The sequence below is a fragment of the Lampetra planeri genome, chromosome 22, assembly GCF_965212315.1.
Source record: "Lampetra planeri chromosome 22, kcLamPlan1.2.h2, whole genome shotgun sequence".
NCBI lineage: Eukaryota > Metazoa > Chordata > Hyperoartia > Petromyzontiformes > Petromyzontidae > Lampetra > Lampetra planeri.
This window is the reverse complement of record NC_136128.1, coordinates 5,426,241-5,443,841: the sequence shown is the minus strand read 5'-3', so window position 1 is coordinate 5,443,841 and position 17,601 is coordinate 5,426,241. Positions and strand designations below refer to the sequence as shown.

General features: G+C 43.2%; 1 protein-coding gene across 2 annotated transcripts in view; it reads right to left on the bottom strand.

The window, feature by feature from the left end:
* Positions 1 to 16,261, bottom strand: part of LOC144724942 (cAMP-dependent protein kinase inhibitor alpha-like) — a 41,824-nt gene extending 25,563 nt beyond the window's left edge. Inside the window, exons 1-2 of one of the 2 annotated variants that reach the window (XM_078604269.1) lie at positions 16,075 to 16,247; positions 15,120 to 15,163 (exon numbers count right to left, since the gene is read on the bottom strand). The gene's annotated coding sequence lies outside the window, so the exon portion shown is untranslated. Of the gene's footprint in view, positions 1 to 15,119; positions 15,164 to 16,074 lie in introns of both variants that reach the window. The other variant, XM_078604268.1, reaches the window with a different exon arrangement.
* Between the last annotated feature and the right edge of the window lie 1,340 nt (positions 16,262 to 17,601).

Below are 17,601 nucleotides of genomic sequence, written 5' to 3'. Positions count from 1 at the left end.
CCCGACCAGCAACTTGTGTTACCTTCCACTGGCGTGGAATTCACCGGACTGTTCACGAGCTATCTTACACAAGGACCTTATTGATGCAATTAGTGAGCATGATATAAAACAAAGGGGTGGAATGATGCATTATCGATAGTTTCTTGAGCTCATGATACATGCATTGAATCTTGCTTCTAAAAAAATCAATATTATTCTAATTGTGTAGGCTGTATGTAATAAGTTCATGTCACCTCTGCAGTCATTAGAGGCACCAACCGTTCACCTGAATTGAATGGCGGCTCTGTATCACAGCAATTATTTTGTTTATCTTCTTATATATCTATCTCCATATGTATAAAAAAGGCAAAGTTGTGATTATGTGTCTGTTCAAAATGTTTAGCGTACTTCCCGACATGCAACAAACTTTAAATTTGCCATGTGGGTACTTTCCAGACTGTACACCATGCAAAAAATATAAAAATACGTATTTTTTTTTGGGGGGGGGGGGGGTGCGAAATAATGCACATATATTTTGCACGGCAAGTGAGCTGTGACGTCACATCTGTCACGTGACCCGCGCATGTGGTAGCGTAACGCATTGTTGTGTAGTGCTTAGCGCGCTGTGCTACGAACCCGGCGACCCGAGTTCGATTCCCGCTCACGGCCACCACCGGTGAACTGGTCCTGGGCCTCCCCTAGGTCGACTCAGCCTCAAATGAGTAACTGGTTTGGTGTGTGAACATCGCCACTGGGGGGACAAAGGCGGCCGGGCGTGGTGAATCCAAGTCCCGGGCAATGCCGGGTAGTAAAGCTAGTCTCATACATATGGAGTAACATTTTTCCACTTTGTTAATGAAGTTGGCCAAACATTCCAATATAGGACCGCATAACTTGTGTAATTATTGGCGCTGGCACTGGGTGCCTCCCCACTTTTCTGTGGTTTCCACACGTCTCCATGTGAGAATCGCGCGTTGCAAGCGCTACAGCGTTTGGAGTTGCAATTTCCACGAATGATGCTATATATAAACGTTATTAATAAATATATAAAAATACATGGCTGGTATATCACAGCTGCCCGAAATGTCTTGCTTGATCTTTCAATCTACAGTACTCCTTCCTTTGTGTCATGTTGCCCCATAACGCGCTTGACGAGATTTATGGAAGCTTAACCATTTCCATTGATCATGTCACAGCTCACTACCGTATGCAATGACAGAAATCTCCCACGTGATATTCTGCTCTTAAGAAATCGAGCAACGGAAAATGTGCGTCCAAACGAAGACTGGAATACGTGGAGCGCGAACTGTTAATTGGGAGTGACAACGCCCTTGGCTTAGCTGGTCATTATTCGGCCACAAAAGGAGTGGCCTTGAGTAGAATAGAAATATTGTCATGTAGGGACACAGCACATGTGAGCAGAGCTGGCTAAACCCTGCATATAAATGACGGACAATTCAAACAAACGAGGTATTTGCCACACAGGGGGCAAGGCTGATGTTATTATATATTGGCAACGATCAAATAGCTGGGAACATCTAAAGCCGTGTTCCCACGTTCAATGGGCCGCGACTCATCCTTTGACAAATGGTTGTCCGAACGCAAGATTACAAGCGTTGAATATTTGAATACTCCCAGGGCTCGTAATGCTACGGCCATGAACCACGCAGTATGTAGAACAACGGCTGCCTCCCTTGTAACGTGTGAGCAAATAAAAATGGCTGCCACCAACGAACAAAACCCGTTGTACACTGTACACGAATATATTGTTTTCGATATTTTCGTTAGGACCGTATTGGATCATTACATTACGAACGTTAAATTAACGTGCCCAACTTGTAACATGGGTCTTGGCAGCTCCTTACGTATGGCAATAGTTTATATACAAACACATGGCAAAAAAACAACAACGGGTTTCATGGAGAACGAGGTCGGTTCAGATGTTTTACGAGGTGGGATATCACTAGACGGTTGGCACCGGTCCTGGTTTTCCCAGGACGTCCTCTTTTTGGAGTGATAGAAATGCGATGGGGACAAGTTCCGGATTGTATCAGTTGTGTGGTAATAAAAATACACCACTCAAGACGATGCGTGTCGATCTTCCCTCTTCATGGTATTGAGATATTCTTCTTCCAATGAAATATCCCGATTTTTTTTTTGTATCTCAGAGGTGGCGACCCTAAATCGCAATGTGTTATTAACGAATGTTACGTTTTTTTCAAAAATTTCCTTAAGCACAACTACCAAATAAAGTGGCATCGGCAAATAGATATTTTTTTAAGACGTTAATTGCAAAACTTATTTTGAAGACGTCATACAAACCAACAGACCAAACAGAATTAGCATCTTTATTTAGACTGGAGGAATCCAATAAGGTATGAAGCTCCTTTTCACGGATATCCAGTATGGGCGGAACAGCAAGGCACACGTTCCCCATTGAGCGGATAGAATAGAAGAAATAAGGTTCAATGTGGGGAAAGTCCTGTAGACATTTGACCACAGACACATGGTGCAGGCCAATCAGCTGTGCCGAGGGACACGTAAGGCTGTGAAGTACAGCGTGGGGCAGCAAATGTAGCAACACCTTCACCCGCCTTGGGAGTCACGTGATTATTTCATCCCTTGGATTTACAAATCAAACCTACTACTGCGTTGTAATGGAGGAAATTAATGGTCAACTGTAAGCCATTTACACTGTTCGTCTTGAATGCATAAACAATGAATTCTGAATGTGGCCAAGCAACCCAAACTATGGACCATATAGACAAGTACTGTAGTCTGCACTCCTTCAACAGAGGAGGAATAGCAAAACTGCACCAACTTCCTCTTGAAGTTGCTTCATCGTGGCTAGCAGGATACCTCCACATTCGCATTGAGATTTCCATATGCAAGAATATAATAAGCAAAAATACATTTATATATCACGATTAATCTTTTGCCATTAATTATTTCAAGACACCTGTTAAAATAAGCGCTATTTGGTAATATACCATCTGTCAATGGTGATCATTAAATATTTTACTGTACACCAAATTGAATTGTTGCGTCCATTGGAGACATTTGTGAATATAGTTATTAAATTATGGTACAACAGTCTGTGACATGACCATTATAGCAACCTAAGCCACCCATTTACCATTTCTATATATTTTACCAGGTAAGGCCAACTGAACGAGTAGCTCTTATTCAGAAGCAACCTGGCCACAAATGATAGCTCAACGAAGTAGCTTATTGCGTGTAAATGTATAGCAGCCAAATACTCCAATGCACGTTTCTAAACGTGGAGCGAAGAAAAATCCATTCGACCACGGGGAGAGAGACATGAGGCGTCAGGGTCGGGATCAAACCTACGACCCTCCTGGATATCAGGTGAGGGAGATAACACCTTGCCACTGAGGCACCCCTTCGTAAGGCAGTAGTTAAACAATTACGGCACATCAACCTGTGATGAGGTGACCTTAAACCACCCGGGTCGCCTAGTTGCACCCCGACCCAAATGCATACACACACGGAATGTATTGCGGGTAGTTTCCTAAATGTATTAGATATTGCAGTGCCGCAGTAGAAGGTACTGAGAAGCTGTCAAGTCACATTTAGGAACATACTCATGGATGGGGAAAAAAATCAACACATTTGGCAATAACGGCCTTAAAAGGCATAATACACCGAATAACAGGCCTAGTTTTTGGCAATTGCCATTCTTCAAAGCACAAGGGTATCTCTCTTTTCATATTCTAATAAACAGCTATAGGGAAATTTGCTTACATTTAAAAACGCATTTTGTTACGGTACTTGTCAAGGACGACACATTTGTGCACACCTGAGTACTTGGCGCACCGATCACAACTCAAACATTTTTCTACAACTATCTATGAGCGGCATGTTCAAGCGGTCCACGCCAATTTCTGAAACTGGACCACCAATTGGAAATGTGAGAACGTTAGCATTTAAAAAAAGAAAATGTTTTTCCTCGTCTGGAAAAAAAATCTGACACGTGCGATGAGATCATCAGATCCACAGCTGCTTTACTGGACTTGACTTGAAATTGCCAGTGTTGGTTCCGTGCACGAGTAACCCAATAAATAATGCCCCAAAACGCAGGTCCCTTTTGGTTGTGAGACCAATGACTGGTCATTACACTTCTATCCAAAGGTAGAAAAATAAATGTACATTTGGCTCCAGAATAGATACCATCCTCGGTGTATTCTCAGAGATGAGTATGACCAAATCAAATATTAATGCAAATTTTGAGAATAAATTAGTTGTTTTATCGTGTATGTTCAAGTGATGTCAAATTCTTTACATCATCACCATTTGTGCTACATTTATGTTTCTCCATTCTCTGATCCAGGGCACGAGTCCAGGAGCTGAGAGGTACTCACCCCATTACTGAAATGCGGTGAATACAATCCGCAAATCTGTATGAAGATTCAAAGTGCACTGCAGATTTCCTGCATTTATTTATGTATACTTGTTTATCCAGATGAGACTCATCGAGTCTCAATAAATTTCGATTTAAAGCTTTCGTGACTGCAGGGATTCATCTTCTTGGTTCTTTCGGTAAAGTCACAGACGCTGTCTTTCCGACAGACCTGTTCTTCACCTGAGGACGGATGCTTACGTTGTGGCCGAAACGTCGTGAGAATTGTATTTGATTATGTTTTATTATTATTAAATTAGTATTTCCCTTCTACGTGACTTTACCGAAAGAACCAAGAAGACAAGTCTCAATACTTTGTTTTATGGAGAGTATTCACAGGATGGGGCATTGTTGCTATACGTAATCCGAATCGAGTCATTTGCAGATATATTTGGTTTTAGCAATTTGATGTTTGGTCAATGCCAGTTACATTGTATGGGATTTTGATATTTTTTTGTTAGCTATGGGAGGAAATCAAAGTGCCCGGAGGAAACCCATGCAGAACAGGAGGTGAACGTCCAATCCCTATGCAGAAAGGTGGCAGAGTGGGGCATCTCACACAGGTCGTTCTTGATGTGAGGCACAAGTATTACCACTATTGCTGCCCTGCATCTTTCCCCACTATTAAGTACACACTGCTTTTTTGTCACAGATGTAACTTTCCTGCTTGTGTTTTAATGAGGGACCAGGTTTGCACACTCTTAGATAATTACTGATAAAATACAAGAATGTATTCACACACACACTGGTAATTTTGCCTTCATTAAGGTTTTCAATGTAAAAACGGTTTGAGCTCCAGTGGTTCTCATTTGCATCTCTTTTTTTTTCCTCCCGATTGTGTAAGGGAACAATGTGTTTAATAATCTATGTTAATATGCATAATGTAGAATGCATCTCAAATTAGGTTGGTGAAAACTGTAGCTCTGCTCATACACTGACATGCAAAAAAATATTAGCTCAATTTTACTCCGGAAAGAAAAAAAGGGCAAGTCTCGAGATCTTTGTTCGCACGGAGTCAAAGACATCTAATTTCTTACTCAATACAGAACGATTTAGATATATATAATCTAAATAGAACATCTTGTGTAAGGGTGCAAAACAGAAATGGACACTCCACGTGTTCCCGCCAGAGTGGTGCATGGTGAGGCAACACATCCATGTGCAGGCTTAGGAGTTTACAGCTTTGGCTAAACTGCTTTAAGGATACTTAGCATTCACACACTGTGTGCCTATTAATTGATGGACGCGCTTAACTCTAAGCCACTTACGGAATTTGTATTACAACAGAGTAAACCTAGAGCGGCGGAATGGCAGTTAGTGTGCCGCGCCATGAACCCGGCACAATCCGAGTTCGATTCCCAGCCGCGGTTAAGATCAGCAGCGATTAATATCAGAGATGGTCCTGCCAACTATGAGTGGCGAGATGTTAACTACCTCGCCTCGTATGCAGGCTGTGGGTTCGATCACGACCCTGACGCCTGCTGTATATTTGGAATGTGCATGTTCTCCCCATGGTCACGTGGGTTTTTCTACGGGTTCTCCAGTTGTTTCCCTTCAGATTTAAAATCGACGTGCGTTGAGAGTATTTGCCTGCGATACATTTCCACATGATGAGCCACTTCGTTGAGCTATCATTTGTGGCCAGGTTGCTTCTGAAAAAAGAGCTATACAGCTCAGTGGGCCAAATCAGCTAACATAAAAATAGGTCCATACTCTGTTTTTTTCGGAAAAGTCACGTAGGTAAAAAAGGAAATAAAATAAAATTAAATCACGACGTTTCGGAGGCAAAGCAAGCGTCTTTAGGTGGCACCGTCACAGCAAAATTACTGTATCCTTGATCCTTGATAATTACTGTATCCTTGATCCTTGATAATTACTGTATCCTTGATACAGCAATTTTGCTGTGACGGTGCCACCTGAAGACGGAAGCTTGTGTTGCCTCCGAAACGTCGTGATTTAATTTATTTTTATTTTATTTTTTACCTACGTGACTTTACCGAAAAAAACCAAAGAGTATGGACCCTTGCAGTCATGAAAACTTCAAATCTAGAAATAAAAATTGGTTTCTTTTTTAACTCATCGTCCCTTTACTAACCCACACTGCGCAGTGTGATGAAGTGCGGCAAAGCAAAAACCACGATCGACATGGATTGAGAATGGCTGCAATGTATTATTTAGTATTGTTCACATCAGACCAGTTGGTGTACGATACTACTCCATGCATTGTATTGAGGGGAATGTTCCATTTTTAGATTCCAGCTGTGATTACCGAGCATAATGAATGATGACGTTATATGTTTTTTTATATCTATGTTTAATAAGAGCAAGAGCAGGAATCCATTCACATGCCTTCCTACTGCTCTAGTGGCGAGTCTACAGAACCATGTCTTGGGTGCACTGCACGTGACACTGCTCAGCTGCAAAACTGATGCAACATACATAGAGAGAACTATGCTTATCCACAGTCCTATTACTCACAATTCTTATTATCCGTGGAAGCTGTAGTTGTCCACAAAAACTCCTATTATCCACGGCCCTATTCTATCCATCTGTGGTTTTCTATTTTGCTTTGCAGAATGACTTTCTGTTATCCGCACCATTTTACAGGTAGGAACAACAGGTTCCACACTGCCCACCAGGTATTATTTGTCCGTCTGTCATGCATATTTGTCTGTCGTGCACGAATGCGCTGTCCAACCAAGTTCCTACCTGCCCACTCTGAAGGAACGTGTTTTTACTGATAAGAGGAGTAATGCGGACATTGTATCCTTATATCCAGTTTCACACGATTTAATTTTTTTTATATTTGCCATATATAATATTCGGCGTTCAATTCCCCCCCCCCCCCCATAAAAAAAATCCGGGGACTTGAATGTAAGTGCAATGCAAATATGCATGGAATGGGTAATTAATGCATTTTTTTCTCACAGATAAGTAGATTCACAGTGCAACACACACATACATGGTAAATGCATCTCATTATCTGCAGGTATTGACTGGCCCTTTAGCGAAGCATGCACTTCATAACTCCTATTAGCCATTACATGTTTTTTTGTAGATCGGTCGTGTGGCATTTCCAACTTCTTACTCGTGAGTTATCCACAACTATTTTTACCCCATGGAGTAAAGTTGTGAAAAGGTGGATCCAAGATAATTCGTCCCCCCAGCATCACTACGGATTGACGTTTGATTACACACGAGGTCACATTTCTGGGCAACCTGTAGACCCCACAGATTGCCATTGAGAACTATAATTGGCACGTCTCACCTTGGATTGATAGCATTTTATTCTACTCTTGCATGTGGAAATGTTCAGGAGCCAAATGTATGTACTGTATGTTGAACGTCTGTCGCAAAGTACGTAACAACGATGCTAATCGGATGTACGGGGAAGGACACCAAATTCAACACAAAAAGCCAATGTTAATGTCTGATAGTCATGAGGAGGGCTTCAGGAGAGAGTGTAGCTTTGCTATAATCCCTCTTTTAATGAGCGCAGACTACAGTGGCTTACTGTGGATGCCCATAATTTGGGCTGCATTGGCACAGTCGCACAGTGGCTGTGTCTTCAATATTTCATTTGCGAACGTGATGTGTGCAGTTGCCTGTTGATGTTCCGATTCGGTTGATGGTGACACCGGTGTTTCGAGGATGCATGTCAAAGTCAAGGAGGTACAATGTTTGGGTCTCGAATGAGGTGGTGATTCTGTAGGTTCGCATTGTTCCATTTTGTTCACCACGGGAGCTGGCGAACTTCTAGGGTGGTGACAGCACGATCCCAGAAAGGGGGATCGGAAAGCGAGTTGGCGGCGAGGAACTTTGTTGATGGGTAGGTTGCCGTTGACAATAAAATGTGTAAACTCCCTTACAGTTTGCATGTCTCTGCGGATATGTGGCGGCATAATGTTCAGTGGTCTCGTTAAGATGCCCATTGTGCTATTTATTTGTGCATCGAGCAGTTTTGTTTACGAGTTCCTGGATCAAGCTGGATCATAATACTTTTCCAGTGAGTCGATCAGTGAGAGGGCGGCAGTTTGCAGCGCATCAGCCGAGGCACGCCCCAGGTCGTAACTGGAAGTTTCTGTAGCAGGGAGATTCTTGATTTGTGTTTTTTATCACAAATAGACAGTAAAACCTCGTTATTTTGGTATTTGATCATTCGTAATTGGGGATAATTCGGCACGGCTGCGCTTTTCGCATACACAGTATATTAGTAATTCGCCACGAGCCGAATTGCCGTACCGAATGATACAATTTCCTCAGACACCTCTGTCAGCATATCAGCTGATGTCGTCTGACAGCGAGTAATGTGGTATAAAAGTGAGAAATAATGCAGTCAAGTAAACATTGTTAAGTAAAAAAATGTGAAGCTTAAGTGAGTGTAAATTGGTATTTAAGTTATAATTTAGTGAGCGCATTAAGCCCCTCTCCACAACCTCTGCCACCTACCACATGGAACCTATCATCCCTGCCCCTTGTTTGCCTCCAGTGCTGGTTACTGATGGTAAGTGTTACTTTTTTTGGAGAAAAAATTTTTGGAAAAAAATTTAGATTTTTTATTGGGGAATACCATTGTCCATAATTCGGAATATTTGATCATTCGGCAAGGCCAGGACCCCATGTGTCGAATGAACAAGGGTTTACTGTATTATGTGGGGCTCCATGATAAACCCTAAATATCTTGGAGTAGGGTGATAGCGCACTGGGTTACCACAGCAGGACACATCAAGGATGGCATCTGCTGCATGATTATTCAGGTGTAAAGTACTTGCGGTGGTTTTGGTTGGAGTATTCTCGAGGTTTGTGCCTTGTGCATTAAGTGCCGAGTCATCTGCATATATGACCTTGCAATATGATATACTGTTAATGGCAGGTCACTTACATATATGTTAAGTAATGATGCTTGTACTGAGTCTTGAGAGGCCATTGTTCATAATTATGTTACGGCTGTATTACCGGTGAGGTATACTCTGAATGTATGGTCGCCGAACATCACGTAGATTAGTTGTACAACAGAATAGCATCTGATGATTTTGGTCAACAACAGCAGCAGGCCATGGTGCTCAAGTGTCATTGGCAACACGGAGGTCAATCACTGCTTTACCAGCATTCTGTCGATGCTGGAAACCATCTTCGAGGGTGGTGAAGGCAACAATCTGTTCACAGTAACTGCAGACAGCTCAAGAGGCAGTTGGCGGTTGATGGTGGGGAAAAGTCTGGTGAGCACGGCACGTTCCACCAGCTTGGACATGGAGGACAAGAGGGGCATTAGCCTGTACCTGGAGGGACAATTTTTGCGGCTTTCCCGGTTTCCGAATGGCAATGACTTGGGGCTTCCTTTCCATTGTTTCCGTATATGTGGCCCATCCCGTGTTTGATGGTGAAGAGGTTCGCAAGCCATTGTTGTCTGTATAGTCCCAGGTTCTTTAGAATATTGTAACACAGGCCGTCGTATCCCAGTGTCCTTATTTACTTTGTGCCCCCCCCCCCGAGGGCTTTTTTTACCCCACTTCAACGACAGTCTATGTGGTCTTGAGAGATCTGTTGCTTGTGGTAGTCGACTCAAGGTGATGGAAAGTTTGTTCGTGGACAGCTTGTTCGGTGAGCTTGTCCATTGGTGCCTTTGGGCAGGACTGCATGTGGAAGGTTACGTACGGCATTTGTATGTATGCATGTTGAACTTCTTTCGCATCATACGTAGTCATACGTAGCCAACCGTGCTACTCAGAGGTACGACTGTCTGTGCTCTGTTCGTTTTAAGGCACCTAAGTTCCGGAGGAGCTGCCAGGCTTCATGGCTTGGAGTGAGTGAAGTCCAAGTCTGCAGTGACATATTCCCAACGTTTTCTTCACGCACAGTTCAGGGACTCCAGTAGTGTGGTGACCTTTTATCTTGGTCACCAGTTCTGGTGAAATATTGCAGGAGTTGTTCTGTGTCTGGTTGCCAACATGTCGGATAGGTTTTCCGATACCCCCCTCAGGATGTTGTTTTTGTGGAAGATGTCAGAATTTTATTTACTTTCGCGAAGTTTTCCAGCTTTGGCTCCAGGTTCTTCGATTGGGCTTTTGTTTCTTTTTCGAAGCTGAGCCATTTGGCCTTCCGAATGTTCCAACGTGGTCATGGTTTTAAGGTTATGACTGGTATTGCGAATCTAGTGTGTGGCTACTAATCTGTATTGACTGAAAAATTGCCTATCATAATTGTTTGTGAAGCAATTAGTACATGTCTTTCTCGTCCTTTGAGACAAAGCTTAAGTCTGGGTTATAGTCCATCGGGTAGAGTGAAATGTGCTCAGCTGTGTAGAGTCGTATATGAGGAATGTGTCTTGTGCCTACGACCATTCCTTGTTTGTCTCTGGGTTCGTTATATTCTGAGTAGCCCCATTGTGAATGGTGGCCATTGAAGTCACCCACGTCAATAGCTTGGTGCTGTGGTGGCGAGATGTTATCTCCCTCACCTAGTACACAGGAGGTCGTGGGTTCCACCCCGACCCTGAAACCTGTGTATATTTGGAGTGTGCATGTTCTCTCTCCCCGTGGTCAGGTGAATTTTTCTCTGGGTCGTCCGTTTTTTCTCTCCGTATTTAGAAACATATGTTTAGAGTATTTGTTTGCTGTAAACATTTTTTTTGTTATAGCAGTTAAAGTGGCTGTTGGCAGGGGTAATGTCCATTCCTTATGCGGGGGCTTATATACATTGATCACCATCACATGACAAGATGTGATGGTTATTTTTGGTGTGCCTAATACTTGAGGTGTCTGGACTTGAAAGCATGATCCATTTGGCCTTGCCTGATGGAAGTGGTGAGGCCATGTTTAGGGTCGTAAATGGCAGCAACAAGGGTGCAACCATTTATTTTGTAACTTGACATTCATGTGCTTTCCTCAACATTCGTCTACTGTAAGGCAACGACGTACGTTTATTTTCCTTCAGGTTATTGCCAAGGAAGTCAAATGTAGCTCATGAGAGTCCTTCATTGTTTAAATGGTACACTCAAATACCTCATCCGATCAGTTTATGACCCTTAAAAAGGGCCTTATTCAGTATTTAGCTCTGCTGGTCATATCTGGATTTGAATTAACAACGTCAATTTCGCCTAGATGACAGTATTAGTTGTGTTTAAAGTAACAAATAAACTTGTGACAGGCGAGCCGTGAGAAGGCTACCATCTCGCACCCATTGCTAGCATTCGCAATGCATTAGACAACTTGTAGTGGTAATACGTTCATATTTCTCCTCAAACAACATCTTCTTATGCAATTGCTTTAAACGTTATTCATTTTGATGTACGTTTAATTGATACGATGTAAAACTCGATGAGGGCCTCCCGACAGACTGTGGGGGTTGTTTGACTATACTTTGCCACGTCATTTTGGGACTGGTTCAGATAGTCACTCACTACTTATGATAGCCGTAACCAGGAATCGAATTCAGGTCACAAGTTCTAGATTTGAAGCTTTCGTGACTGCAAGGATTCATATTCTTAGGTTTTTTCGGTAAAGTCACGTAGGTAAAAAATAAAAATTCATACAAGTAAAATAAAAATCACGACGTTTCGGAGGCAACACAAGCTTCCGTCTTCAGGTGGAACCGTCACAGCCCGACAGCTGTATCAAGTAAATGAGAGATTACAAGAGATACCACTCCGTATATATAGTGGTTGAGGGGGGGGCCAGGAACGGCTCACTTTAATACCATATTATGAAAAGTGAGCCGTTCCTGGACCTTCCCCCCCTCAACCACTATATATACGGAGTGGTATCTCTTGTAATCTCTCATTTACTTGATACAGCTGTCGGGCTATGACGGTTCCACCTGAAGACGGAAGCTTGTGTTGCCTCCGAAACGTCGTGATTTTTATTATACTTTTATTAATTTAAATTTTTTTACCTACGTGACTATACCGAAAAAACCTAAGAATATGAATATCAGGCCACAAGGTTAATTATATAGCAGTGCGAAAAGCCAATGCACCACCGCTCCACTCTCACGATCACTACTAGGCTTGCGTATGTATGCCAGCATGGTGGAAACGAAATGCGATCTATGCACGACTCTATAAAAAGTTACACGAATAAATACCGTATTAAATTACCGTACAGTAAGCCACTGCCAGCACGAGGCACAAGCAAACTAAGCAAAGGCTTAGTGCCTCATGCGGATCAAGGGCCCCCGAATTCATGACAAAAATAAGAATGCACCACATTTCAGTTCAAAATCAGATCCCAACAACTGTAATAATCCATTGAATATAACATTGTAAATATTATTAATATATCTCGTGTCTGCATCTATCTTCTCTCATCTCATTCCGCCTCTATATTGTCCACATTAATCTCATCTTGCTGAAACTGTCTCTTGTCTATATCTCTTCTGGCTTCTCACTAGGCATTCATAAATCGAAGGGTGGGGTGGGGAGGGGGATATATTTCTGCTAAGGGCCCCCAATGGCCCAGCACCACTACTGCAGGTATATTGCAATGCTGAGGTTAACTTTAAGCTCATTTTATTTAACCAGGTGAGAACTCAAGGCACCAGCACACATCTAACCTGCAAGAGTGTCCTTGCATCGCCAATAATACAAAAACGAAAAACAAATTAAATAAAGTAGAGCAACGAAGCAAATCAAAACAAGTGAAGAAACAGCGTAACACCTGTGGCTGCATCTGCGGAACTGGTAGGGAAAATGTTGAAGAACTCGCCTGGTATGCAGGCTGTCGTGGGTTTGAGCCCAACCATGACGACTGCTGTACATTTGGAGTTTGCCTGTTCTCCCTGTGGTCGCATGGAATTTTCTCCAGGTCCTCCGGTTTTTCTCTCCACATTTTGAAACACGCGTTGAGCTATTAATTGTGATCAGTTCGCTTCTGAAAAAGAGCTATATAGCCCAGTGGGCCTTACCTGGTAAAATAAAGTTAAGTTTTAGTTTAAGCTGCCTGATGCACATATTTTATTCTATGCATGCATTGCCTTCAATCAACAGGTAATTTCAATCTGTCGCCCTCTTTCTCTTCATGCCCCACCCTTCCTCTTTAGGCCACGCCTCCTTCGTCGTTATGCCCCACCTCTTACCCCCCGAGGCCCTGCCTTTTCCTGATTAGGCCCCCACTCATTCCTCTGGATCCAGGGTTGGGCTTGTTTGGGTAGCAGGGGGGGGTAGGCGGAGACGATAGCTGTCGGGGTGGGGCAGCTTCACAACAACAACATCAACATTCTCTCAATGTAATAGTTTGCACAAACTAATTGCCACGTTTTGTTTACCTGACAAATCTTACTAATTGGCTATGTCGGTGGTGGTGAGTTAACTACACGTTTATATTTTTTCAATACGTGATCTAACCAAAAAGACACCTTTATTAGGAATAAAGTTATTAAATTAAAAAATCCCGTAGCATAAATTGGCACGACAAAATATTTTTTGGACTGATCACGGTTACAGAGTTAGATTCATACAATTGAGTTAGAGACACAGTAAGCAGACATACCGACTCTATTGTACTAATATGTAAACAGACGAGGATATATGTATTCTACCTGCGCAAAGATATGTTGGGCAAAATGGTGCCAGCGACAGTATGTGACTTTTCCTGGAGAAGACAAAAACACAGCCAACATGTCCCATCTTGTCTGAAGTCTTATTTTGTATTCTTGTCAAGCATTTATAGCATTTGATTTGCTTCAATTCCGACACGTTTCCACTGTAACCCCTGTAACAGCAAATTTCCAGCACACAGCCGAACATTTGTGAACGACCGCTGTAAGAATGACCCAATATTATTCGACATTACCATCGTCGTAATTAAGAGTACCCAATTAGATGTTGAACATGCTGGGAAGGCGCAGTCTTTATTACGTTTTTGAAACATTAAAGGCTATCATAGAAGCTCAATCACAACGTTACTCCATTTCCAATGTTCCATTATCTTTTCATAAGAGTTAAAAGTAAAAATAAAATTAAGTGGATTCTTGCTCTAACGAACAATGTGACGGAGCTTGTCTATTTACAGCCATGAGCCAGTCGTGGAGATTCCTCTGGCAGGGGGAGAGTCCATCAATGGGACAACCAAATGTCGACTTCCCCACAAAGTGGTACAGTGCACACTCATAAGGATCGTGTAAGTCCAGATATGGACTAAAATGTGAATGCTGGTCTGACATGGTTCACACTACCTAATAAACGTCAGTATGCCCCTCACCACAAAAATACATTTCGGCACCCTTTATAACACGACTAACCCATTTCACAAACGACTGGCCAAAAATGATGGTCAAGCAAGCCGTTTCTCAACAATTCTCAATTTCAAGTGGGAACTGCTCCAATGCTCAGACAAGTCTGCATCGGGTTGTTCTCATCTCCATTGGAGATACCCAGCCAACAGTGGGGGAAAAGAAAATCCACATTCCCATGGTGGGAAAAGTCTCTTCACATGTGAAGCACCGTCAACGTCTCGCCAAGTGGTGGTGGAACCTCACGAGGAGACACTTGGCCAGGATTTTCGCTTTCAAAATGTTGCTAAACACTGAACGTGGCAATGCAATGTGACCGAAGGCACGCCAGCGAAATGATGTCACTACAAGGGGACCAATGTTCATAAGCACGAGGCCAAATGTGAATCGGACGCGATGTCATTAACATCAGGGCGTTGCCACGGTGGTTGCTAGGCATTACGGCTGATTAGAAGTGCACGTCAATAATGCATTCTATCAAGTGCACCATTACCATAAAGGGTCTTGTTGTGGTTTCACTCCTTTGTCTATTCACCTCTGTAACGACAAGCGAAAGATTACCACATCGCCATTGCATCGTCGAGGCTCCACACCAGAAAGAAACATTTTAGTCCGAAACGTCCATCAACATGTGCACCTTTGGAATCGGGGGGAGGGGGGGGGGATACGTGAACGTTGTATGGACGTTGCTGGCTGTCCGCTATTAACGCTGTATTTTCTGTCGTGCTGCTGCCAGTTGTGCCCATTGTGCCCCGGACAGACAGAAAGACATCTCCCGTGGTCACATCAACGGGAGCGGCACAAAATGTCCCATTGGCAGCAACGCCACAGCCACCAGCTTGCATCGGGGCTGAAGCAACTGGATTTTTTGCGTTTGCTGAACCATGGCAAGGCTGACTCGCCAGCCTTGGGCGAGCAATCAAAACGAGACACTCGGCTGCATTTGCTCCACGCGATCCTCGGCAAAGCAACGAGCAATCCCTACCACCGCACATTGTGGACACGGACTGGAATGACATTTTTGCACCGACCGCCCGTATTGGTAGTGGCTCGTGCCTTGGGTGTTGGAGCAACGCAACAAACAAGACTGGGGGGGGGGGATTGGGGAAAACTGCTTCTCATCTGTTCCGTTGCGAGTCTCGGCCACCGATAATAATGAGCAAACCACCACCACCACGGCCGCGCATTGCATTGCGTGTCCACGGATACAACAATGCATGGCGATGACTTTCAAGGCGTCGTCACGAACGCGATTTGATGATCGTCAATATTTTTTAAAGGAACGATTGTCCGTCTCCTGCGCTCGGGTTACTCACCACAAGCCTCGATCACAGAGCAACAGCAGCATTGCTGCTGCCGTGTTGCGCTCGATCTCGCTTCAGAGGGCGAAACGTGCTTAGCACACAACGCACACACGGGGAGGGATGGATGGAGAGGGCTTCACTTACCAGTGTATTCGTACAGAAGAGGCACGAGAGATCTCTAGCGATGTTCGCCCGATGCCAGAGCGTGTGAGATTTCAACAGCCCAGCCATTGGGGGGTGGCTTCTCACTGCCCGCGACCTCCCCCCATTCCTCCTGGAGCTCAATCGGAATGCAACGGCGCTTCCACAGCCACTCTGCACCGCTGCCACTGGCAGGACAAAAAAAACCTCCCATTCTCTCCTCCTCCTCCCCCCCCCGTTTGTGGTGACATCATTTCTGGGCCACTACCACCACCTCCTCATCCTCCTCCTTTTGTTCCCCGGAGGGGGGGGGGGGTGAAGTTATTGCGATTTATACTCTTAGGTTTTTTCGGTAAAGTAAAAAAATAATAACTAAAATTTTTTGTTATTTTTAATTTAATACTAATTATTATTTTTACCTACGTGACTTTATCGAAAAAACCTAAGAGTATGAATCCTTGCAGTCACGAAAGCTTCAAATCTAGAATTATGGCGGCTTCATTTTTTTATTATTATTGGTGTTTGCTGTTAATGGTGACGGTTTACTGGCAATGATGTTGCAGGGAAATGCTCACCGAATACAATAAAATTGTATTGCTGTTAGGAGTATGAGTAAGCGCAACATATCTGTACACGACTTAAAGCTTTCGTGACTGCAGGAATTCAGTCACATAGAGAGGTTATTTTTGTTCTTTTCTTTGAACCTATCTACGTGACTTTACTCAAAATTTCCCAAAGAATACATCTGTACACGCACTGTGTATTTATATTCACTGTAATGAGCAAAATTTACATTACATTTACTCGTATGGATGTACAATTTTAAATTGATACACGGTTTATTTTATTTGAGAACTAACATGTTCACAAACGGGTTAGTCTACTTGCCATATTTGAGTTAAATTAGTTCCAATCAATTTTAGAATATTCTTAATCGAATTACTAGCTTCATGTTTTTGACAGCATGCAAGTAATTCATATCGTGTGTGTTGCATTGTTTGTTGTTGTAACGTTCTGACCCGCCCCTTCTGGATATCTGTAGAAAAGAGATTTATAGCTCATCGGATTCCTCCTCCAGTATAAATACATATGATTATAATTGTGACAATACAGTATTGCATTTTTTATTGTTTGGATAAAGCGACATGTGCTTCATTTGTCAGTCTGTATTTTGTTGATGAGCAACTGAGATTCTCTATTTAACTCTGTGTGTTTAGGTCTATAGGCTGACTGCACTGTGCCGTTGTCATGTATCCACCCAGGTCACCCTTGCAAGAGAGATCTGTCTTAATGGGTTCTCACCTGCTAAAATAAAGCCAATCAATCAATCAATACACAGCTCAATCAATACATAGCCCCGGCGTCGGTCGCTCTGCAGGCTGCAGGAGTTGGTGGATAACGCTGATGTTGCTAATCTCCCTTCCCGCAGGCGTCGACGAGGAAGCCATATATACCTTCTGTTGCCAGGAGGAGGCAGTACCGAAACAATGTTCGACTCCATCTGTTCCGTCAGTATTGGATATAGGGCAG